General features: G+C 40.0%; 1 long non-coding RNA gene across 1 annotated transcript in view; it reads left to right on the plus strand.

Moving 5' to 3' along the window:
* Positions 1–5,793, plus strand: part of LOC137204954 (uncharacterized) — a 128,448-nt gene extending 122,655 nt beyond the window's left edge. The window contains exons 2-4 of the long non-coding RNA XR_010933926.1: positions 2,553–2,699; positions 4,672–4,797; positions 5,334–5,793. This is a non-coding gene — a long non-coding RNA (uncharacterized lncRNA). The remainder of the gene's footprint in view (positions 1–2,552; positions 2,700–4,671; positions 4,798–5,333) is intronic.
* The last annotated feature ends 19,471 nt before the right edge of the window (positions 5,794–25,264 follow it).

The following is a 25,264-nucleotide window of genomic DNA, read 5'->3' on the forward strand; positions in this document are numbered from 1 at the left end:
AACAGAGTGTAGGTATGATTGGAATCAGTTGAAAAAAAAAGAGGGTAATAAGTGAGCGGTCAGTTTCCATCGGTACAAGTGAATCTTGCTTCACTTCATCCTCCGTCATTTTTCAAGTATCCCAGAGGCAGAAGGAGAGGAAAGGCAGGTTGAAGTTACCATTTAGCTTATTATCAATAATGGATTTGGTCTTGTGTGCATTAAATTAGCAGCAATGTCAGGAAACCCAAGCAGGAGTCAGAAGTGCTCAGGAGGTGCCCTCATGCCCATCAAATGACACGTTCTTGATGTGTCACATGCTGTTCCTGCATGTGGAAGGGTTTCTGTTTCCCTGCTACGTTGCTCTTATGGAATAAGCTGTAAACACTCTATTTACTTGAGAAATTTTTTATAATGAAATATACCCGAATTAAACTAACTGGCTAAACTTAGTAGATCTACCTTGTCTATTTGTCAATAGTAAATATAAATAAAGTCTGCTTTTTCAGTGCTATCTCTGTGAGACGGCACTAGTTTTCTGCTATGCAATCTACTAATCTTGATTCAGTGGGTATTGAACCAGTACCAAAGAAGGGACTTCATGGCCTGAAAACCTTTGTGTGTCATGTAAGCAATATCAAGGAGAGGGCCAGTAGGCAATGACAGGCTACCAGAGTGCCCCTAAGGGTCCTCAGTTAGATTTCACCATCATTAATGGAAGAAACCAAAGACCTGAGATAGGCCATTGCAAAGAATGTTGGAACATTCAGAATTTTGCCAGAGTGGGATGCAGAAGTGTTGAAGAAATCAAGGATAAGAAGTTTGGGGATCCGTATTTTCAAAACAGTGAGGGAAATGAGTAGCAAGAAGGGTTTAATGTAATTGTACAAGTCCCCTTACAATTTGTGTAAGGAGGACGAATGCCAGAAGTCTGAAGACTGAAGAAGAATGCTTGATCAGGTGAAGAGGAGCTGTTAGATTAAATATCAATATGGGGAGATGGGGGTTTAGATATGTTTAAAATAAGAAATGCTGAATTTATGTTTGGTATTATGCTTAGGTGGGTTTAGGACTTGTAATTGGGAGGTGACTCCTGTCCATTTCAGAAATAATTTAGAGACAGAATTTAGCCAATCTAGTCTAGAAAAATAGACAAAATTTTTGTTATTATTATTTTAATTTTAATTAAATTATTAACATAAATATTTTCAATTACAGGAATCAAAACATATGTCTCAGTAGCTACAATGTAGAGTAGGGAACCCAATGATTAAGATCTTACTGTTTGGGCTTCCCTGGTGGCGCAGTGGTTGAGAGTCCACCTGCCGATGCAGGGGACACGGGTTCGTGCCCCAGTCTGGGAAGATCCCACATGCCGCGGAGCGGCTGGGCCTGTGAGCCATGGCCGCTGAGCCTGCGCGTCCAGAGCCTGTGCTCCACAGCGGGAGAGGCCACAACAGTGAGAGGCCCGTGTACAGCAAAAAAAAAAAGAAAAGATCTTAATGTTTGAATGAAAAGAAGCTAATTCCTAGCAGAATACCGGACAGCAACACTGTATCATAGAAACCTACCTTCTAATCTCCTCTCTCTAAAACTAATTTGTTCCAAATAGCATAGCTATTAAGAGTGGGACCTAAACCCAGATGATCTGATTCTGAAACATCAATATCAATTTTGGGTCCCTTGCTTCCACTTTGCTTTCATCTGTAGATCACGCTGAAGCAATCTGCAGCTGAACTGGTCTGTCTTTGCTCAATCCTCTTTCAAAGCAGAAACTTAAGGGATTTAATCTTCCCTTCATATATCTGTTTATGTCACTCAGAGCAGCTATACGTGCTCGAATTTGTAATTTCAAATTCAATGTATGCACCTTTAAAAAATTAATAATTGATCTTTTAATCTCCTAAGAAGGAATGCTAATGCAGACAGACAAATAAATAAGCTTTATTTCTGGTGGGTAGGGCTAACAGAAAATTTGAAAAGAGAATTAAAGGGAATGTAGCAGCTAGCCTGGGGGTCCTCAGGTAGGTTACAGGAAATACCATAAAGTAGGCCTCACCTTTTTTTTACCGTACACACGTCTGGGTTCCTATCAGGCTCTGTATCTTTAAGTGACTAATGAACTTAGGTTTTGGTGAGCAGTATATCCTTCATTCTATGTTCTGGGAAAGTATAGGTAAAGGAACAGCCCTTTGATTATGGTAACGTACCAATATTTGTCTTAGTCAGAAACAGAGGTCATTCAAAGAAGCTAATAAAAGTGAGTTTTATCAAGGGATTGGTGGGATTAAGGAAAAACAAAATGTGAACAAGCACCCTGGCATGGTAATACCACCCATAGGTCTAAGGAACAAAGAGAGGGACACGTTAACAGAACCTAAAGATAGTGTGGTACTTAGCAGTAGAAGTAGTTGTAAATGAGATTGGGTAGACAGGAGCTGCAGCCTTCAAACAAAAAACGGGAAAGAAAAGAAAAAACTCAAGCAACCCTAGTGATGACCCAGCTGTAATGGGACCAGGGAAACACACCCACCCTGATTGTCCCCTCCTTCCTCACTCTGATCTCCTCCCAGTGGCTCCCATGGCAGAAGCCAACCAGAAGCCTGGTGGCAAGAGAGGCTTTGCTGCAGAGGTGGAGCGCAGTCTCCCAGGGCTCCAGGAGCAGATGAGGGGAGTGGACCTGAGAGGCAAACAGAAAGTGACCAGAGCAGACAATGACTGTGAGTAAGATGAAAGCAAAGTAATCTCTTTGTAGACCAATGCTGATCATATATGATTGACAAATACTTGATCATTATTCTCTAAACTAAAGGCTCTTGGGAACAGAGATTCCCTGTTAATAACACCCTCAGAACCTGGAAGTGAACATCACTGTCTGAATCTGGAGTTCGAACTGGGAACACTTGAAGTCTGGCCAAAGCTGACAGGGCTCTCAGAAGGAAAGACAACGGGAGGATTGTGGCTTTCACTTTCCTAGAGAAACAACCAGGAGGGTGAAGTAGATGAAACCAGTGAAGAAGGAAGGGTTATTTCATGGTCAAGCTTCTTCTAGATATTGGAAACGAGAGCCAGCTTAAACGTTCTTTTTGCAAATGAGTTGGCAACATTTCTTTAAAGCCAGTTACACTTACCTCAGATTGAGAATGATTATGACCAGTGCTGTTCTCATTTTAAATCAAAGGTTTGAGGTTCATTTGTGAGAAATCAGTGTAACCACATTTATCCTTGGCCTAGTATTGAAACAAAATAGTTACAGTAGAAATGATTCTAGTCTTTTGAAGCTGTGGGTAATATGAGTGATACTGACTGACTGGAAATTTCAGGTTAAGTGTATGAAATAGCAATTCAATAATGATGTGGAGTTTGGGTACAGAGCATGGCGGTAGATTTAATCTAAAGACACATAGGTAATTTATGTGCAAAAAAATATCATTGTGTTCCAGTAAATGATGTGACCCTGAAATGTTCATGGAGTGGGCACCATCACACTGCCACAGCCGAGCACATTTTCAGCACTGGTTAAATATACGCTGGGGATGCAGTAGAACAAGGCCTGTGCTGATGACAGCAAGCCTTGCAAAAGCCGTGCAAAAACCAGCCCCGGCAGAGTAGTCCCCTTCTGTTTTCCTGCTTTCAAGAAAGGGCTTCAAGCGTTCATTTGAAATTTGTCTCTTAATCTGTTTTCCATTGATGGCAGCAACCGAGAAAAGTTTTCAGCCGGAAAAAGTTAAGTTAAATCAAACCAGCCTTGCACACAGCAAGCATACAAATTGGCTATTTTTTAAAAATCAGAAGTTAACCATATGCTTTGAATTCAGAAGTGAGATTACATACTCAAAGGCTGCATTATCGCTAAATCATCCCGTCTGTGTGTGTGGGTGTGCCGGCACGGTGGTGTGTGTGTGTGTGTGTGTGCGTGCGCACACGCATGTGTTGGACTGTTCTCTCATCACCCTACCTCGCTGTGACCCTCAAACAGGGACAGTGCGATAGGGGACGGCTGACACAGAGTCCTGTACAATGCCCCGCAGGCAGAGATCTTCTCTTAAGGACACTGGAGAGACAGGCTCACTCTACGTACGCTCTGAGAGCATAGGTACAGAGCCCCAGAAAACACAGAGAAGATTTCTACAAAGTATCTTTAATAAATAACACTTGAATAAATGTGTTCTTTTAAAATAAAAATGGGGGGGTAGATAGTATTCCTGGAAGTTTAAATAATTCCCCACCAGCTACCGTGTATGAGAAGAATGCTCTGCAGACTAGATCTGAGTACAGGGAAGGGAATAAAGGGAGACCCTCCCACTCCCACATTCACACACATGCCTCTGCAGCAATTATGGAGCTGGCTGAATTGAAAATGTAAAATGGATAGCTAGTGGGAAGCTGCTGCATAGCATAAGGAGATCAACTCCACGCTTCTGTGACCACCTAGAGGGGTGGGATGGGGGGGTGGGAGGGAGACGCAAGAGGGAGGGGATATGGGGATGTATGTATGCATATAGCCGATTCACTTTGCTATACAGCAGAAACTAACACAACGTTGTAGAGCAACTATACTCCAATAAAGACGTGAAGAAAAAAAACAACAAAAAAGTAGCTCTAGAAGAGAGACTGCTTCAATGCCTCAGATTTACATACCAGGACTCCTGAAGTTTCAGTTTGGGGTTTGTTTGTTTCTTTTCTGAGCAGTGTGTATACGCACATGGCACTAGCGCTCCTGTTCTCACAGCGGGTGGAGCCCAGACGTGGAGATATCCCATGGCGGTGCTGAAGGAACCAACCAGGGATGCAACCTCATGTTGTAACCAAGACTGGGTGAGAAGAAGTGGCGTGTTGTAAGACCCCTGCCCCCATTCGACCTTGTTTTAGAGCAGTCGCTTACCTCAGTGCTCACCTTTCCTGGGAACCCTGGTATATTATCCTTAAAATGCAGGTGCGTCCTTTGCTCACTTTCCTACACATGTTATAGGTAAGTGAATTACTGTATAACCTTTCCCAGACCTGTTATTGAACCTTGAGGCAGAAACATGTGCTCCAAGGTCTTTGTGTCTCAGTAATGTTTCCAACTATCCACTAATATTTCACAGATGTTGCATCAGTGTTAGGAGACTGTTGGGGGCAGTGCCTTATTTGGGTACTGCTCCATTCTCACCCACACTAAGTAATCAGTGATGCCTGGTACAGGGTAAGAGTGGCAGCAACCAGTGACCACCTGGGGTCTTGCTCCTCTTTGAGTAAGGAAGACCGCCAGCTGGGAATCTCAGGTCAGGCTTGAGGTGGGAAAGAACGAAACTGGAGTGTGCATCTCCTTCCTCTGTCTCATGCTCGCTCCAAAATGTGCGGGTACCTAGGTTCTCTGGACTTTTGGAGGATGCATGTGACCAGACACATTGGAGAAGAGAGTGGAAACATAGCTACAGACAGAAGGATCACCACCTTTACCTAACTGCTGGACAACACGCAGTGTTCATTGGGCCACCGTGGGTAGAAAGAGAGGAGCACGGCTGCCGACAACGTTACAGATGTCTAAGTAGAAAGTTTCGGCACAGCAGGTCTTCCCCCACCTCCAAGTCTTGGTAAACTTACTCTCTAGTCATAGATAAATCTAATTAAATTTCTGGAATACTATTTTGTTATAATCCCTGTCATAGTCTATCATTAATATTTTTAATATAAAAAAGTAAGCAAACGTTTTGACAATAATTCCCAAAGTACTATGGCTGTGAGGTAACTCCTAAGAAGCAATGTATAGTTGCACTATAGCTGGATTCAGACAGAAATTTTGCTTTATTTATTTTGTTTTGTTTTGTTTTGTTTTTGCGGTACGCGGGCCTCTCACTGTTGTGGCCTCTCCCGTTGCGGAGCACAGGCTCTGGACGCTCAGGCCCAGCGGCCATGGCTCACGGGTCCAGCCACCCTGCTCTCAACCACTGCACCACCAGGGAAGCCCGCTTTATTTATTTTTAATGAGATCAGCAATCACAGATGGGTTGACCTTCCTGTGGCTTCCATAGCACCTTACATTCCGCTATCACTTGTCACATTGTACGTAGTGATTTCTGAATTTTTCAGCCCACAGCATGCGTCTAAAATTAAAATACTTGCACCCATAATTGGGCTAACAGGATAGAGCTGTCCACAGCTAGAGGCAAAAATGGGTCTGGGGCTCCGGTCATCCAGGGCCCCACTGGTCTCCCTGGGTATTGAGTTGAAATCTTTGTAGGCTTTTAGAATGTCTCCACTGCCTGCAGAGCAATGGACATGCTGGCTAGTCTCGTCTTTTGAGAGACTCAGTCTCTTCTGTGTATGAATGGTGTGAAATTCTGACAACTGAAAAATGCCCTGCAAACAGATTAATGTGTGAAGTGACCTGAGCTGACTTGATGACACATTGATCCCAATCTAGGTGAGGTTCACTTACACTGTGAGTGCTTATCCACCACATCTGATTTACCTTGTCTCTGGCTGTTGTGTGCATGCTGCCTTAGGAAGTGAACTGTCACTGTGTTTCCTCTAGCATCATGGGGTCTCCCTATATCTTGACATGTCAAGAAACAATGAAAACATGTAACACATGATTCTAAAGGCCTAGTGTGACTCCCTGGTATTCTGCCTTAACTGTGAGAACATGATATACAGAAGTGTTAATAAAGTGAAATGCAATCTAACCCTCTCATAATACTGAACTTGAGTATGAAGATCTCAGACTTTGATTCTGTCAGTCAGGATAGGCTATGACACCAACAATCATTTGTCATTAATCTACATTCCATCACGATCTGGCAAGAGGGTTATCCTCACCATAGACACCCAGGAACCTGGGATGATGGAGGCCTCATCTCACCACACGGTCCCATAATGCAGAAGCAGGGAAGAGAGAGGGTGCAAACCACACGCTGCTACTTAAAGTTTCCAACCAAATATAACACATATTTCTTCTGCTCAGATGTCATCGGCTAAACATCGGGAAAAGGAGAGGAGACAAAAGAGGGAGAAAGAAAGAAAGATGCATGACATCCATTAGTGGCTTCCTACTGGCCTTGGGAGAGACTCACGCCTCTCATTACTTGCTTGCTGCCTCTCCAACTCTCTCCTCCCTCCCCTTCACCCACCACGGCTAACTCTTTCATCTGTTCTTACTCCTAAGGACCCTTTTCAGGTCTCAGCATAAATGTCAAGTCTCTGAACCCACCCCTCTACTCCCACCAGACTGGGCCAAGTGCCCCTGACATCTGCTTCCACAATCCCCTTATTTCTCTTATCATTACAAGCGTGATACGTTGCTATATTTGGATTCAGACAGGTTGTGTTGCTCATCCACATACACCCAGAGCCTAGCATTTTGTGAAGCATTCAACCAAAATGTATTAAGAATGTTAGTAATAAAGGACAAAAAGGACACTACAGCTTTATTCCATCTATAGAGTGTTTGCTTTGTAACAGGGATGAAAGCTTTGATTTAAGAGCTGAAGCTGTCATTGGTGCTGGGGAAGAAAACTGCAAATGCGATTGGAGAGAAAACTCTGAACTGCTCAAAATGTTGGGAGCAGATAAGGAAGTGGCAATTCCCTGGGTCCTGCTTCCTTTAAAATGTGAGCTGAAGATGGAGGGTGTGATGTGTCCGACGGGGGTGTAAGTCCTGCACGTTCCTTGGCCACTCCCCTCTCCTCCTTCTCCTCCTTTCTGCCTTAGCATTTCACAAAGAAGGAAGCTTTCTTGCTTACTTGAATTCATGTAAATTTATTTGCAACTACCTCATTCTGAAAGCTGTTTCTATCTGCCTGTTTTTAATTTACTGGAAATTTCAGAGAAGAAGATGATTTATGGATGTGTCAAATAATTCATGTCTGAGGTAACTTAAATAGCAGCATTATTTGTCCTGCTGAATATTTCAAATATGAAACAAAATATCTGTCTTCAGTCTTCGGAGGCTGTAGTAGGAACTATCTGGGAATATGCGGCATCTTCCACAGCATTTTCATTGCTCCATGTACTCATGAAACGACCACCCAATATTGCAACCTTTCTCTTTCCTTCTTCCCTTCCTCTTTCATCCATTTCTTTATATACAGATTCATGGACAAGCAAATTGCTTAGCCAGTTAATCAGGAAAGATTGGAAAAACAGGATTAAGGAAGGCTGGGTAGAGAGCCGTGTCTGGATTTATGGGAGTGGAAAGGTAGATCCTTGCATTCCATGTTAATGGTCACCAGAGAGCATCCACTACAAAAGAATATCTACCACTAAACCACCAAGTACACAGGACAGAATAACTTGGCCAGATCGGCCAGCCTCTGTCATCAGATGCCAGTGCACAAACAATGGTGCATGAACGGAGCAGCCCTGGTGGCAGCGATGAAGGGGTCCAATATAATATGCCTTATAACTTGAGACCAATCAGCCACCTGGTGGAAAGTCCTGCTGTGCCACCACCACGGAGCTTGGAATCTCATTGCTAAGTGAAGCTTGTAGCACAATAGTTCTTCCTGCAAAGATCCTCTGCTATTGGCTGAACACCGCTTGTTCCCGATCCCCTCTAGTGGATGCGTCTCTGTGCTGTTTTCCAGCTCTTTTGCCCTCTTTCCTCACGCTGAGTTTTCATGGAAGGAACAGCTAGGAGAAGGAAAGTAGAGAAAAGGGAGTATAGAAGGAAATGCCTCAGGAGTTGATGGCTGCATGATTATAACTTTGTATTTCATTGTATAATTTGTAGGTTAGTCTATGACATTTATAGACACACTGTTTAATTCAACAAATATTTATTAAGCACCTACCATGGCTTAGCTACTCTTTATTAAGCATGTGCTAGGGTTGGGCAATGGTTATATAGAGATAAATAAGATAATGTCCTTGTTTTCACAAGAACTTACCTTCTTAAAATATGTGACCTATGAGCAGGTAAGTTAAGGGTTATAGGTGCTAAGAAAAACTCTGCTTAGGTAGAGTAACTAAATAACTTAAGGGGGGCACTTAACTTGGGATAAGCTGACTTACATGGAATATCGGGACAACAGCATAAAACAGAATGGTCCAAGAAAAACCAGGACATAGTTTCACATTATGAATAAAATAAGGCACACAAAGGACAGAGCAGGCAGTTTCACAGGCTGATATGAGCAATGACTTCATTAAAGATATTTTTGAGCTGAATCATAAAAGATGGGCGGGTATTGCGGTGGACACTGAGAAAACTCATTTCAAACCATGAAAAGCACCAAGGTGTGGAAGAGAAAAGAACAAATAGCAAGTGATTCAGTCTGGCTGGAGTGGAGGTTCTGAAGAGAAGAGGTGGAGACTGAGACTGGAGAGTTAGGAGAGTATAGACCATGGAGACAGGAGCTTGTATGTTATACTGGGGAGTCTGGAGTTCTTCAGCGGGGATAGGGAGCCACTGCACAGCTTTAAGCAGGAGAAGAACATGATTGCATTCGAATTTTAAAAAATTAACTCTGGCAGTAATGCGTGAGATGGATTGAAGGAGATGGAACATAAGGCTATAAGCGTATTTCAAGCTTAAGGATCAAGTTTGGGAGGATTTTGGGATCAGTGATCATACAAAGGTGGTTTGCTGGATATCTACTATGTTCCAGACTTTTACTGGGTATTGGGCCATTTAATTCTACAGCCACTGTTGGAGGCGAGAATTACTCTGATGGGTTGAATTGTGTCCCCTTAAGATTCATATGCTGAAGCCTAATTCTCAGTGCCTCAGAATATGGCCTCTTTGGCAACGTGGTCATGGCAAACATAATTAGTTAAGATGAGGCCATACAGGAGTAGGCCGTGATCCAATGTGACTGATGTCCTTATAAAAAGGGGAAATTTGGACACATACAGAAACAGAGAGAACACCATGTGAAGATGATGGCAGAGATCAGAGGGATGCGGCTGCAGCCAAGGAACACAAATGACTGGCAGGAAACCACCAGAAGTTAGCAAGGAGGCACGGAATAGACTCTCCCTCACAGCCCTCAGAAGGAACCGATTCTGCCAACACCTGGATCTTCTAGCTTCCAGAACTGTGAGTCTATAAATTTCTGTTGTCTGAGCACCAAGCCTGTGGTAGTTCGTTATGGCAGCCCTAGCAAACTAATACAATTACTTTTTCCATCTTACAGATGAGGAAATTGAAGTTCAGAGAGTCCAAGTAACATGCTCATCAGACGGTAAGCAGAGCCAGGATATGAACTAGCATCTGTCCTATCCATAGTCAGTGTTCTTCCCACCAACCGCACATCATCAATTCTTCAATGTTGCACCGTTGTTTAACATACACACACCACAGTGAAGTCATTGCTTCATGCAATGCTGTCTGTAGAGCTCAAATGGGAACTCTGGACTCTGGATTCTGTTTCCCTACAGAGCAGCTGCAGTGTGACTAGAATGTCATCATTTCTCCTTAGTATAGAAAACGATTCTGGATTTCTTGGTGGAGTAGGGCGGTGGGGGTGGGGGACTTTTGTAACACGAGAGATTTTATTCTAGACAAAGAAGTAAAGAAAATCTCTTATTTTGGTTGATGTGTCAGCAACAGAATATATACGAGCTGTAAAGACAAGCAGATGTGGCTACAAAAGCCAGGTTGGCATCAGAATATTTCGTCTAATGTTCCAAGACAACAGCCTTTCTGTTTAGAAATCTGAAAATGGTCAGAAATTCTGCAGCCCTTTTATCCAGACAAAAGGCTGCAAATTGAAAGCCAGAGACTCTGCAGATGAGTCTTTCTTGGTCTTCAATATAGTGTAAATATAATACATTACACTGTTGCTTGGACTTGGTCTTGCTTTCTAACATATTTTTTACTTATTTGACGACTGTGAAAAATCATGCCCTTAAGATAAGAATTGAGTTCTACACTTTGCCATAGTCCTCACCATTCCACAATATTTACACTGGCCCTGCAGCACTCATTTAAGATCTGTAAACATTTCAGTTTTTGACCCCTTGTCTAGGTATTTAACAGTTTTTTTTATGATGTTCTGAGTTTCATGATTTGATAGCTCTAGTGTTTAATATCCAAATGACCCAAATGCAAAGCCCTTTTCATTTTCTTTCTTTTTGTTGCTTTTTAAAACAAAAGAAGGAAGACAGTCAAAGCTTCAGTCTATATTATGTTTATACTCAAAGGAGCTAATGATATCCTAACCTAAGGACATATCTGGGAGAAAAGATTAGTTTTGTTATTTAAGTAGAGTGCAAATTTTACCTAGCAAAAGCTTTTTAAAAGTGTATCCTCAGAGAACACTTACTTCTCTGCTTGAGTAGTGCTATGTGCCATTCAGACTGAAGGACATAGATGTGAGGGTAATATTTAATTCATTCCTCTCATTCCCATGTCTTTGGGGCTTTTGTGCTAACACTTAGCTGTAATGTCAACAAACACTAACTTTGAAATTTCCAAAGGTTTTCTTTTTTTTCCCTCTTTCCTCAAAAACATCCCTCTTCCTTTTGCACATTTACAAAATAAATCTGAAGCTAGAACTTCAAACTTCCTTTAGCAAGAGCCCCATTTCTTCACTAATAACAGGGTTTGCTTCAACTAAGCCCCAGAGCTTGCCAGCTCTCCACCCTCATTGGATTCCAGGGAGGAGAGAGGGAGATGAAGCAAACTGGTGATTGATGAGATCTTGTGGGGATGGCAGAAAATAGTTCCAATTTTAATTTATTAGGCTTATATTGACAAAGAAACCATAGCTCTTTTTAAAAAATTAATTAATTTAATTTATTTATTTTTGGCTGCATTGGGTCTTTGTTGCTGCACACAGGCTTTCTCTAGTTGTGGCGAGAGGGTTTACTCTTTGTTGTGGTGCGCAGGCTTCTCGTTGCGGTGGCTTCTCTTGTTGCGGAGCATGGGCTCTAGGCGCACGGGCTTCAGTAGTTGTGGCACACTGGCTCTAGAGTGCAGGCTCAGTAGTTGTGGTGCATGGGCTTAGTTGCCCCATGGCATGTGGGATCTTCCTGGACCGGGGCTCAAACCTGTGTCCCTTGAATTGGCAGGCGGATTCTTAACCACTGCGCCACCAGGGAAGCCCGAAACCATAAGCTCTTAAAAGCTTACTTCATTCATATATTTTTTGGCCAGCGAAAAGTTTCACCATTGCCAAGTAAAAGTGCTTTCTTTATTTCTCTCACTTCTGCTGACATATAGATTTTTTTGGAAAGACTTAATTAGAATCAGAAAGCAGCAGATCCAGCCAGAACTGGTGATGGAGACAAGGTGTTTGGTAGCTGGATCTTACTAGTTTTTTGCTATTTTCCTGGTTTTGCTATAGACGGGAGTTGAGGAGGTACAGTCCTTTGACACAGGAGAGCGCCTCTCGCCCTGGAGTCTATTCACTACTGGGGAAAAGGAAAATGAGGGCTGTGTGTACTATTCCTACCAATGTGGATGCTGCTGACCTTGGAGGTTCCAAAAGAATAAATGCTGTTTTATGATTCTTGGAATAGCTGCCGCAGTGAAAAAAAGACTTGAATTCTTGATGAATTCTTTAGAAAAATGATATTTTCAGTCTGCTCAGCTCTGTACTTAAAACCGGAAATGAAAGAGTTAAAGAAGCTGAGAAAATAAAGACCTTCTCTAATCACGAGTTTGGGGGAAGAAGTGGGTGGATCCATTTGAAGCTTGCCAAATCTTGCCTTTCTGTTTACTTCCCTCTTGTGCAATCATTCTTCACGATGCTCTTGTTGATGTTAACATTTAATGAGGGCCAAAAATATGCTAAGCCCTCAGTGGTAAATAGAACGAGCAAAGCCCTTTCTCTGAAGTTCACATCAAGACACAAAGCGGGTAGAGAAAGAAAAGTTGAAGACAGGAGCCATAACTGTAGAATTATAAAATGAATTCCACCAGCTGTTCTCAAAACAACGCAAAATACTGCCCCCTCCCAATAAACAACAAAACGCAACCCACAATGAGACACATCAATTGATAGTCAGACTATATATACTAGAATATGTGAAAAAATATATTTTCAGGGAATATATGTTCATGAATTTATTCCTTTACTCCCCTCATTCGAAAAATCTTTATTGCGTTATTGCAAAGCCCTGGTTTTGCATGGGATAAAAACGTGTTTCCATAATATTCCTGACCTAAAGGAATTTCTGATCTGGTAAGAAAGACAAAATATGCACGTGGTATCTGTTGATTAGATAACACCACACTCTTATTAATAGGAAGTCAATGACTCTTCCCACCCGAGTACCATCTATTTCTCTCCATCCCCAAACCTTAGTCTGGATCCCAACATGTCCTTCCTGGTCTCCTAATTTCAGTCTTACTCTTCTCTTGTCCATTCTTTATTCAGTAGTTGGAGGGCTTTTCTTATCTGGAGAAGGCCTGGAGCGTATGTAAGATTTGCACTACAGAAGGGAACTGGGAATGTTCTCAGAAGAAGAAATTCCCATGTGAGGGAAGCAAGTGAAAGAATAATAGTTCCTTTAAGTAAATGAAACATGTTCCTGTGCCTGGGTGTTGGGTTATGCAAAGAAGGAGGTGGTGAGAGATGAGGAGGGACGTGCAAGGCAGGGTCTTGCAGGTTACGTGAAGGAGCTTGTGCTTTCTATCATAGGAGAGTAATTGAAGGCGTGGAAGTGTTTGCAGAAATGCAGAGCATCCCTTCACATTTCCTGCTTTCCACACCTCTCCACCTTTTTGTGCCCATTGGATGCTTTACTCATCCTTGAGAGCATTCTATTATGATTCCTTTCCATATCTGCAAATGACTATCAGATTTGCATCCAGTATTATGGCAGATTGAGTTAACACAGATAGATATCTTTCCTTTTAGATATACTTGTCTGCAGTGGATAAAATACTTAAAACACAATAAAATACTATAAAATTTACCCATAGGGAAAGGAAACTCTCAAGGGCTAGGAGGTAAAATGGGATTTTCAAGTCAAAGCAGTGAGTGTCTAAGCCAATGCTAGGGGGTATCTAACCCAAATAAAAGCTCTTAAATGCTAAACACTGAAATGTTGATATCCTCACAGGGAATCCCAAGCCAGGACCATATTATTATAGTTTGCTAGACTCTCATAACAGCACCACAACTGTACAGGTTAAAGCAACAGAAATTTATTCAGTCACAGTTCTGGAGGCCAGAAGTCTGAGATCAAGGAGTTGACAGCCTTCTAGAGGCTCTGAGGGAAAGTCTGCTCCATGCCTTTCACCTGGCTTCTGGTGGCGGCTGGCAATCCTTGGTTTTCCTTGGCTTGTATATCACTCCAATCCCTGTCTCCATTGTTAGATGGCCTTCTTCCCTGTGTTTCTGTATCAAAATTTCCCTCTCCTTTCTCTTATAAAGATTCAAGTCATTGGATACTATATATTGGATCCAATACGACCTCATCTTAATTGGAGTACATCTGCAAAGTTCCTATTTCCAACTGGAGTCACATTCACAGGTATTAGGAGCTATGACTTGAACATACCGTTTTGGGGAACACAATTCAATTCACTACAAGGACATTAATATAAAATTTGGTCCCAGGGTAGTGAAATACTGATAGTGCCACATCAATGCAAACATCTCCTCCAATCAAGTCACGTAGGACTCCAACACACACACACACATACACATCTGAAGATTAGCTCACAGCAAAAAAAATTACAGCGCATACAAGGACATGATCTACCAATGTTCTACAATAAAGAAGTATCAGGTAAAACACTAAGGGACAAAAATTTGAAATAATAAAAATATCCAAAGGATTTGTAATTATGAGAAGAATCCACTATAAAATAGTTACTGAAGTGTTTAAGACATAAAAGAAAAAACAGAAAATAAAATGAAAGATGAGAGGAAGAATAATGTGGACTTGGAAAAGAGAAATAGATCCTCTAGAAATAAAAAATATAGTTATTAAAGTTACAAACTTAATAAATTGGCTAAGCAATAGATTAGACGTAGCCAAAGGAAAAAATCAGCACATTGGAAGATGAATCTGGAGCAAGTGTTCAGAAAGAAGCACAAACTGATGAAGACATTAAATGTATATACATACATATATATGTAAAAGACTGAGTAAGGGGCAAGGAAGACTGGAACAGAAAATCCAATATGTATTCAAAATAACTCCAGAGGAAAAAAAGAAAATTAATGTGAATGAGGCAACATTTTAAAAGACAATGGCTGATAATTTTCCAAAATTAAGAAAAGTCATGATACTCTGATTGACCCCTGAACACTCCAGATGCTCAATAGACTGCAGAATACCAAAGACAAAGAAGAAATATTTAAAAACAAACAAAAAACCTATAAAGGAACAGCAATTAGATTGGCAACAAAATTTCTCATAAGTAAAAGTAAAGGCCAGAAGAAAATAAAACAATACCTTTAAAATACTAGGAACAATAACAGTCCACTAGAATTATACACCAGGGGACCTATCATTCAAGAAGGAGTCTAAGAGAAACCTAAACTGAAAAAAGGGTAAGAGAATGAGTCACTAGTAATATAAAAGCCATGATTTAGGAAGTAAAATGAAACCCAGAGGAAAAAGAGTAGAAATACAAAGCAATAGAAATTATAAAAAATAAAACCACTAGCAATCCCATCTAATGAACACAGTATAAAAACCATGAATGAAACATTAGCACATCAAATCTAACAGTGTACCTTAAAAATACAGACAAGGTGCGGAGAAAGAGATGAATCGGCAGAGCACAGAGGCTTTTTAGGTCAGTGAAACTATTCTCTATGATACTATAGCAATGGATACAGGTCATACCTTTGTCCAAACCCATAAAATGTACAACACCAAGAGTGAACCATAATGTGACCTATGGATTTGGAGCGATAATGATGTGGCACTGAAGGTTCATCGATTGTAACAAATGCACCACTCTGGTTGGGGATGTTGATAATGGGGGAGGTTATGCATGTGTGGGGGAAATAGGTACATGCCTCTCAATTTTGCTGTAAATCTAAAACTGCTCTAAAAATTAAAGTCTAAAAAATACATGTGACAAGGAAGGGTTTATCTCAGAAATATAAGGATGTATTAATATTAGAAAATGTAATAAAATCACAAATGTGTAGGAAACACATTTTAAAATGGAAAAGGGGGTAAAACAAAGTGCATAATATCTCAGTTGATCTAAAAAAAGTAGTAGATGAAATCCAACATCCAGATGTTACTCAAGATACACACACACACATACACATACACATACTTAGCTAACTATGAATAAGAAGGGAACCCTTTAAACAGGTAAAGAATATCTACCTAACACTTACAGCAAATAACATAATCTATTTATTAAACGTTAAAGACATTTCTGCAAAGTCCCAAATAACACAAGGATGCCAATTTATAAACATGATTTTTTAACTTTTTACTTTGAACTAATTTTAAACTTACAGAAAAGTTGAAAAAAAAACTAGAGAAAGTCTTTTTATATCGGTCACCCAGCATCCCCTCATATTAATATTTTATATTATCATAGTACAGTTATCAAACCAGGAAATTAACATTGGTACAATATAATCAACTAAAGACCTTATTCAAATTTTGCTCGTTTGCCACTGATGTCATTTTCCTGGTCTAGTTTTCTATAAAAGATTCTAGTGATGTTTGCCACTGATGTCCTTTTCCTGGTCTAGTTTCCTATAAAAGATTCTACATTATGTTTCCTTGTTTAGACCTAACTGTCTCCAGTGATTTGTAATAGTTCACCAGTGTTTCCTTGTCTTTCGTGACCTTGACACATTTGCAAGTGTTGGTCAGTTATTTTGTTGAGGGTCTCTTGGTTTGTATTTGTTTGATGTTTTCTTATGACTGGGCTGGGGTTATGCAATTTGGTAAGTCTAACACTGAAATAAGGTTGTATTCTTCTCAGTGCATCATACCATGGGGCTCCAGTACCTCCACATGTACAAGGTGTAACAAGTTGTCAGAACAGCAAGACACTACAAGCCAGAAACTTACTGGTTTAAGAATTGGAATGAATAAAGCAAATTGTCTTTTTTTTTTCACAGATAATGCTTGTCTACATAGAAAAGCCAAGACAATATACAGACCAACTATTAAAACCAATTACTAGCAAGTTTGCTGGATAAAAGATCAAAATATAAACTACCTTAATATTTTTATTCACATGCATTAATCAATCTGAAAATGTAATAATAATAGAATAAAGCATAACATAAAAATATCCAAGGTACCTAGAAGGAAATATAACAAAGATATACAAGATTTATGGAGAAATTTATTAAACATTTATAAAACATGAAAGAATAACAAAACGCACATGAGATACACTTCATTCATGGACTGGAAAAATAAATAGTTAAAATAAAACAATTCTCCCTAAACTGATGTCTAAATTCAATGTAATTTGAACCAAATTCTCAGCATAGCTTTTCTTGGAATTAAACAACTGATTCTAAAAAATTATAAGAAAATAAACCATCAAGAAGAACCAATACAATTTGATGTAAGATTTTTTTTATAAAGCTTTAGTAAATAATACTGTGCTTTTGATGCAAGGATAAATAAATAGATCAACTGAAAAAAATGGAGCAGAAACAAACTTACATATTTTGGGTACCTGGTATATGAAAGAGATGGCATTAAAAACCAACAAGGAGGGGCTTCCCTGGTGGCGCAGTGGTTGAGGGTCCGCCTGCCGATGCAGGGGACACGGGTTCGTGCCCCAGTCCCGGAAGATCCCACGTGCCGCGGAGCGGCTGGGCCCGTGAGCCATGGCCGCTGAGCCTGCGCGTCCGGAGCCTGTGCTCCGCAACTAGAGAGGCCGCAGCAGTGAGAGGCCCGCGTGCTGCAAAAACAAACAAACAAACAAACAAAAAACAATGAGGAAAGGATGGATTACTCAAAATGGTTTTTTTGATAACTGGTTATTCTTATTAACTGCCATGTCACACCATATGGATTAAAGGTCTAAATCAAAATATCAACACCCTTAAAAGTCTAAAGGTCTAAAGTTAAAAAATCAAAATTGCAGAAGTTCAGAAAACAACAGAGGAGACTATCTTAGTGGCATAAATTAGGACAACTTAAAGCCTAAATAAATAAATAAGCCATACAGTAAAAATTGCATACAATTGACTACTCTAAAATTCAAAACTTCCACACAGTAAAATACATATAAAGTAAGTGAAAGGACAGGTAAACAGAACATCACAAATTTGTATAATGGACAAAGAATTAGTATCCAGGACATCGCATAACCTAGATTATAAAATGCACATTTTTCACACTTTGATATCTCTAAATTTGGATGTATCTTACTATTGAGAAAGCAACTGGCAATATCTGATCAAGTTAAGAATGCTCATACCCTCTGACCCAGCAATTCTGCTCCCAGATATATACCTTAAACCAGTGTTTTTCAAACCTTAGATCCTAACTCATTGTTGAATCACAGAAATAATTTAGTATGTCATTCTCAGAATTTAAAAAGGAATAGAATAGAATAAAGTAGAAATACAGCAGAACGTACCTCAATTTTGTTTCAGTTAAATGCATGTATATATGTTTATGCGTGTTTGCACCTGGGCCTGTGGATGACGATACATAATGTAGTCAGACTGTGGGTCCTTGTCAAAATGAGGATGAAAAACACTGCCCCTAGTGAAATTCTGACAGACATGAACAAGGAGGCATATACAAGAATGTTCACTGGAGAACTATACTTAATAGAAAAAACTTTGAAATGTGTAAATATTCATCAATAGTAGAAAAAATAGATTATTATAAACTCATAACAAAATAACATTCAACTGCAGAATATAAACTAAGTCTACAAGGATCAACTTGGATAAATGTCAAAATCATAATTTGAATGGAAGATGTAACGTCCAAGAGGGCTTATAGAATCTGATACTATTTTGAAATATTTTTAAAAATCAAAATCATACATTTTATAAATACAGGACCACCAGGTAACGAGACTAGTAGTTACCTTTGGGAAAGGATGGAGAGAGAGAGAGAGGGAAGGAGAGAGGGAGAAGGAAAATTAAACTGTTGGTTGACAGCTCTTTAATTCTGTTAGTAACATTTTCTTTTTTACCAATACAAGATCTCCAGAAAACTTGGCAAAATGTTGACGTTTATTTCTACTTAGTGTTATATTAATTGCTGTACTTTTTGACTATTTGCTTTGTTTTATAGTAAAAAAAATAATAATTTCTTGAGAGCAAGACAAAGTAACACATGTATCATGTCCCATATTCTCAGCATCCAGGGCATGTTTGGGATACAGTGTGCTTAATTCATTGGTTAGTCAACCAATGGACTTTGGAATATTTAATGCCATTAGAGAACATTCTAGTACCATATCTCATGTATGAAAGAACCTGGTAGAGTCCTCAGGCTTGCAGGGAGAGGGTGGGCAGCACTGGCAGGTGATGACAGCCTTGTGGTCAGTGGTTCCATTCATTCCAAAGTACTCCACAGGGAAGCAATAGGAGACTTCAGACATCCCAGACAATGTATTTGTGATGAAGCTGACAGTATGGAGAAAAATATCATTATCCTTCCTTCTTTAAGAACTCGAGGTCAGAACCAGGAAAGGATGTTTGGTTGCCGGATGCCTTTCATCAGTGTCAAGAATTCCCAGGAGATCTTTCTCCCAAGAGACTGGGGGAAGGAGGAAAATCTTAGGGCAGCAGGGGACCACCCAGTGTGTCTTAGACTGCCATCGAGTTGGAGATTCAGAGAAAGGGTGGGGGGTGGGAAGAGAGAGGCAAAGAGGGTCTCTGGCTCTGGGGAGTGGCTGAATTCTTGCTCTGACCCTGTGTGGTTCTATAAATTCCACTGCAGCTCTCCTGGTGGGGAGTAGAGGCAGCTGTTTGTACTCAGGACACTTCCCCTTCCAGGCTGCAGCTGTGATGGATTCTGTTGCTCTCAGGGAGAGGACAGAAATAGGTTGGTGAAGGCGTACAATTCCCTGGTTTAGAGAAAGAGAGAGAGTTGACAGCGAGAGGAAAGATGGTCCACACCCATTCTTGCCTGTCTGAGATGCTGCTTTGGAGAATATGCAGTTCCAAGCCCTTTGAGGTTGATTAGAAGTGAAAGTCCACTTGGTAGCTGATCACCGTGCTAAGGAATCGATTTGCCCCCAATTAATTTTTAGTGCTTGTTACAGACTGACCGTTGCTACCAATTAGGGGAGGTAGGGGGCAGAGGGAAATTTCTTAGGTATAATTTTAAAATCTCCCTGACTTGTCCTCTTTTAAGAGAGAAATCAGATTTATTTGGACAAAGAAGAGGGATTTTCTGTTCTTCTTTCCGTAGCAGTGGACTTGTCGGGGCGCAGGGAGAGAGAGGGTCTGTTCTCATTTGGAGAGTGAATGCACTGGCAGACCAGAACAAAACGCAGGCTGGACAGAGCAAGTCCAGGACTGAAAAAGGATGCACCAGAGGAGAAAGGAGTTAAGGAGAAGGAATAGAGAACTAGAGAGTGAAATAATACCTAAAAGTTATTTGGAGTTTACTATAGATCAATCACTGTTCATAGCATCTTACGTACATCGTTTTATTTAACCCTCTAACAACCCTCAGGTATAAGTATAGTAGAATTATTACAAATGAATAAAGTGAAGTACAGAAAGTTAAGTAACTTACCTGCGGGAGTCAATTAAGTCAGCTCACCACTATAGCTGTCCCTCAGTATCCGCGGCAGATTGGTTCCAGGACCCCCATGGGTACCAACATCCACGGATGCTCGAGTCCCTTTTACAAAATGGTGTAGTATTTGCATATAACCTATGCACATCCTCTTGTACACTTTAAATCATTTCTAGATGACTTATAATATCTAGTACAAGGTAAATGCCATGTAAATAGTTGCCTGTGCATGGCAAACTCAAGTTTTGCTTTTTGGAACTCTCTAAAAATTTTTCCCCAATACTTTCAATCCTCATTTGGTTGAATCCATGGATGTAAAACCTAGGGGTATGGAAGGCCTGTACAACAGTTCCCCTGCTTCTGAACACCTGATAGGATCTCACATTCCTGCTTCCTGAAGGCAGATATTACCATTGACTCGCTTTGTCCTATAAAATATGAGTGGAGGTGACACGTGCCACTCTGGACAGAGATTTAGGAAATGGTGCTTCCTCTGTCCTTGTTCCCTTCCCCTTACCATGACAAATCAGAGACACTCCAGATGGAGGCATTGCCATCAGCCTGGGTCACAGAGTGAAGAGACATGACCGAGTTGTGCATTGATCAGAAAGCCCAGCCTAGAAGCTTCAGCTATTTAAACAACTGTGTAAGCAGCTAATTCAATGAATTCAATTCTTTCTTACTTAAAATACCTGCAGGGGTTTCTGTTTCCTTCCCTGACTGATACACTTAAAAAAGGACTCCTGCAGAACCTGATACAGTGAACCACTCCCTTCTTGACCCTCTCCCCTCCGTTTCCATGGCACTGTTCTTTTTTGAGTTTTCTTACTCCTTCCCAGTGCCCTTTATAGGTTTAGCACCTTCTGTCCATCCATAAATGTTGGTGTATTTCAGATTTGATTCTTGGCAATCTTCTCTTATTGCACAGTTTGCCTGTAAATTTATATCCACATGTTTATTTATCATCTGTATCTATGCCTGCCAATACATGGATGGCTATCTTCAGATCAGACCTCTCTTCTGAGCTCCAGATCTGTATTTCCAGCTGACTCCCAGAAATCTCTGTCTCAGCATTAAAATTCAAAACAAAATCCATCCTCCTCAATAACACCAAACCTGCTCCTCCTCTGGTGTTTCACATCACAACAAATGGCATCACAAATCAGTTCATGACTTCTAAGAGAAACCAGTCTTCTTCAACTATTCCTTTCACCAACCCTCATATGTCACCTCCCATCAATCAACAGTGTTTCTCTTTCTGTTACCTTTTCATTTGTTCAGAAAATATTTATGAAACACCTAAATGTGTTAGGAATATCATGTTAGACAATGGTGAACAAGATGTGGTCCCTGCCCTCAAAGAGCTTAGCTTAGTTCACACTGTCACCATGTCTCCCCAGCCTATTACAATAGCCTCCTAACTGGTGCATCTCTCCAATCTACCATGTTGTGGCCCAGTGACCTTTCATTATTGAAAAGTGAGCTTAGAATATGTCTCCTGTGCTCAGACAGGTCTGGTTCTGAATACCTGCCCTTAAACTGGTTAGTTGTGTACCCTGTGCAAAGTAACTAAAAAAATTTTTGTGTGACTGGCCTTTTATGTGACCTAGACATCAGGTAGCTCAATAAATATTAGTTAATATTAGTAAAATGAAAATTTGACCAGATGACTAGCAAGCTTATATTTCCTTTGTGAATCTTTACTGTGGATAAGATAAAGTCCAACCTCTTTGGCACAGGGTACTAGAACCTTAATGACCCAAGAGAGGATGAATTTGCTTTTATTTTCCTCCTTCCTCACACTCCCGCCATGTGTTCCCACCATACCGAATGATTTGTACTGAATGTACCTGTTACAGTCTTTCTGGCCTCTGTGCCCTTGCACATTTTGTTCTTTCTGCCTAGAATGCTCTTTTCTTGGTCATCGTGGACTCCTGATCATCTTTCAATTCATCCAGCAACATTTACTGGCCATTTATAATTTTCCAGACACTGCATTAGGCATTCAGGACTCAATATTTTATAAGGCATTGTAGCTGTTCAGGAGATCCTTACAGTTTAATGAGAGAAGCAGCCAGTAAGCAGGTCATTACAATATCAAGTGATGGGAGCCCTGATGGGCAGAGGAGGACAGAGGAAAGTTGTTTACCTTGGATTCGGAGGGTCCTAGAAGATTTCTGGGTTAAGGAGATGCCTGAGCTAAGTTTTAAAAGAGGAGATGGAGGAGAGGGAGAGAGAGTATAGTCCGTGCTTTTGAGGAATTTTGCTGTATAGGGGGACAAAGAAATAGGATACAAACTCTTGGAGGAAATTGGGTTGAGAGGTTATTTTTTTTAAGATAGGAAATACAAAAACATGTTTGTATACTGATGTAAATGACCCAACTGACCCAATATAGAGAAGCGGTAATTGATGGCAAAATGAGAAGGGAATAATTGAATCACTTTGCTGTACACCTGAAACTAACACAACATTGTAAGTCAACTATATTTCAATTCTTTAAAAACGAGAGTGGAGAGTTGCTAAAGTGCTAGCTTCGAGAAGACAAAAGAAGACAGGATCCAATGTGCAAGTAGAGTGCTTGGCCAGAGATTGGAGCATGGGGGAGGGGCGGGCTCATCTGCAGTAACCTCATGTCTGCCTTCTCCTCTGGTGTACTCCTTTTCATCTTTCTAGAAGTCCTTATTACCATTTTCCCAGCAGGGATAGGATTTTAACCATACCTCTGTATGCAGAAGGCTCTCAAAAATTTATCCGTGGAATGAATAATGAATGACAAATGACCTAGATACTGTACCAGCATGTGCAAACCTAAAACACAAAACTTGCTGTCCAAAGGAAAGAATAATTGAATTACAAATTATCCTTTGGAACACACTTATTCCTAAGTTGAAAAGTGCCTTTAAATTTCATTATTGCCAACAATTTGACTTTTAAGTGGACTTAAATAATTTTGTAACTTTTTTGTGAATTCTGTTTACACAATTGTCCACTTCAAAAAATAATTTTGTGTTATGCAGAGAAGCCCTCAAGTTTTGATATTTTGAATATTTGCCATGAACTAAAGAAAATATTTCTTAAAGTAGAAAGATTTAATTATGTAATCGTTCATCACAGAAATGTTAATAATAATAAAAGAATTGGAAAAAAGTAATCTGTAAGAGGAAATTACATTAAAATATTTATTAAATTTGATACATCCACGAAATTAATGAGAAAAAGAATAGGCATATTTAATGACACAAAACCTATTTATGACATATATTTAAGCGAAATAAACAGTTTACAAAGCATATGTTCAATATTTCTTTTAGAAAAATATATAAATTTAGACATTGAAAAAAATTCCTGGAAGGATATATACCAAAGTATCACATAATTTCCCCTACATGTTTGAATCAGGGGTGGGATTTTTTCTTTTCTTGCTTTTCTAAATTTTCTAGTTTTTTTGGTGATGAAAATATAGTATTTCTGATTTTTAAATGTTATTTTTAATCAAGAAAAATGCATATTCATTCTGCATAGTCCATCAACTCCTTCAGTCAACATTATACCTACATGGCCCATAGTTCTCCATCACTAACATCCTTAATAGACCACATTTTCCTGTTCCTTTTCCTTTCACAGGCAAAAAGCAGTTAACTCCCGTGAATCTCTTCTGAAGCAAAAGGCTGTCCACACAGTGTTAGCATTCATCTGGGAGGAGTGTAATGGTGTGGCAAACATTTTCTATTTTCCATTCCAGACCAGGAAATTTACAGGTGGTCTCGGTATGTCAGGAGTAAATATTCATGATCAGTGGGTATCTTGACTATCCTGAAAAATGCTCTGTGGAAGTGTGACTGTTTCTTCAGGTGGTAAATTATTATTCATTTATCATCTCAGAATATTTCATTTTCTCCAATGCAAGTGTGATGTTTAAAAAATAGCCTTTGGTTTTTTTTCAATTGAGGGAAGGGAAGCTTCATTGAAACTGGGGAATGCACTGTGCCTTTAATACAGAATCTATAGCATCTTCAAAAAGGCATCGAAGAAATATTACAAAACAGGTGTTAGTGTTTCCGAGCTTGGCTGGTTATAGGTAAAAGTAACATTTTCAATTTTATGTACTTAATGCCCTCCATCTTAGCCATCCTTAATTTCCACTGTAATCTTCTCCAAAATTAACTTCCAATAGAACACAAGCTTCCTCTCCAAATATAGCCTCCACCAGCACTAAAATAGCAAGCTTTTTTTTTTTTCTTTCTTTCTATTTCTTCCTGGTCACAATCAGAGAAGAGAGAATTCAGTAAAATTCTTCCCTTTGAGGAGCATGGTAGCATAATTTGAATCCTTTTGGGAAAATAACAACCCACTCTAGATATGTAGAAGACAGGCGTTTGAACTGTTAATATTTTATGTGGCCAGTGTGTTCCTTCAGCCCTAGAATGGATTTTGACGATGCAGCTGTGTGGACTTCTCCGTAAGTCAGGTGATGGGAAGCAGGCAGGCTGTCAGTTCATCTCACGCTGTACATTTTCATTGGTACTGGGGCCGAGAAGAATGCTGATATGTGTGGAATAAAGAAATTTCAAAATAGAACATGAGAATGGAAAGGATCTTCACATTCATGGTGGGGGGGAGTGCAGAATTATTAATATATGGGAAATAAGTGTCAGAGAGAAAAAAATGGAATAGAACAAGA

Source organism: Pseudorca crassidens, chromosome 13 (assembly GCF_039906515.1).
Source record: "Pseudorca crassidens isolate mPseCra1 chromosome 13, mPseCra1.hap1, whole genome shotgun sequence".
NCBI lineage: Eukaryota > Metazoa > Chordata > Mammalia > Artiodactyla > Delphinidae > Pseudorca > Pseudorca crassidens.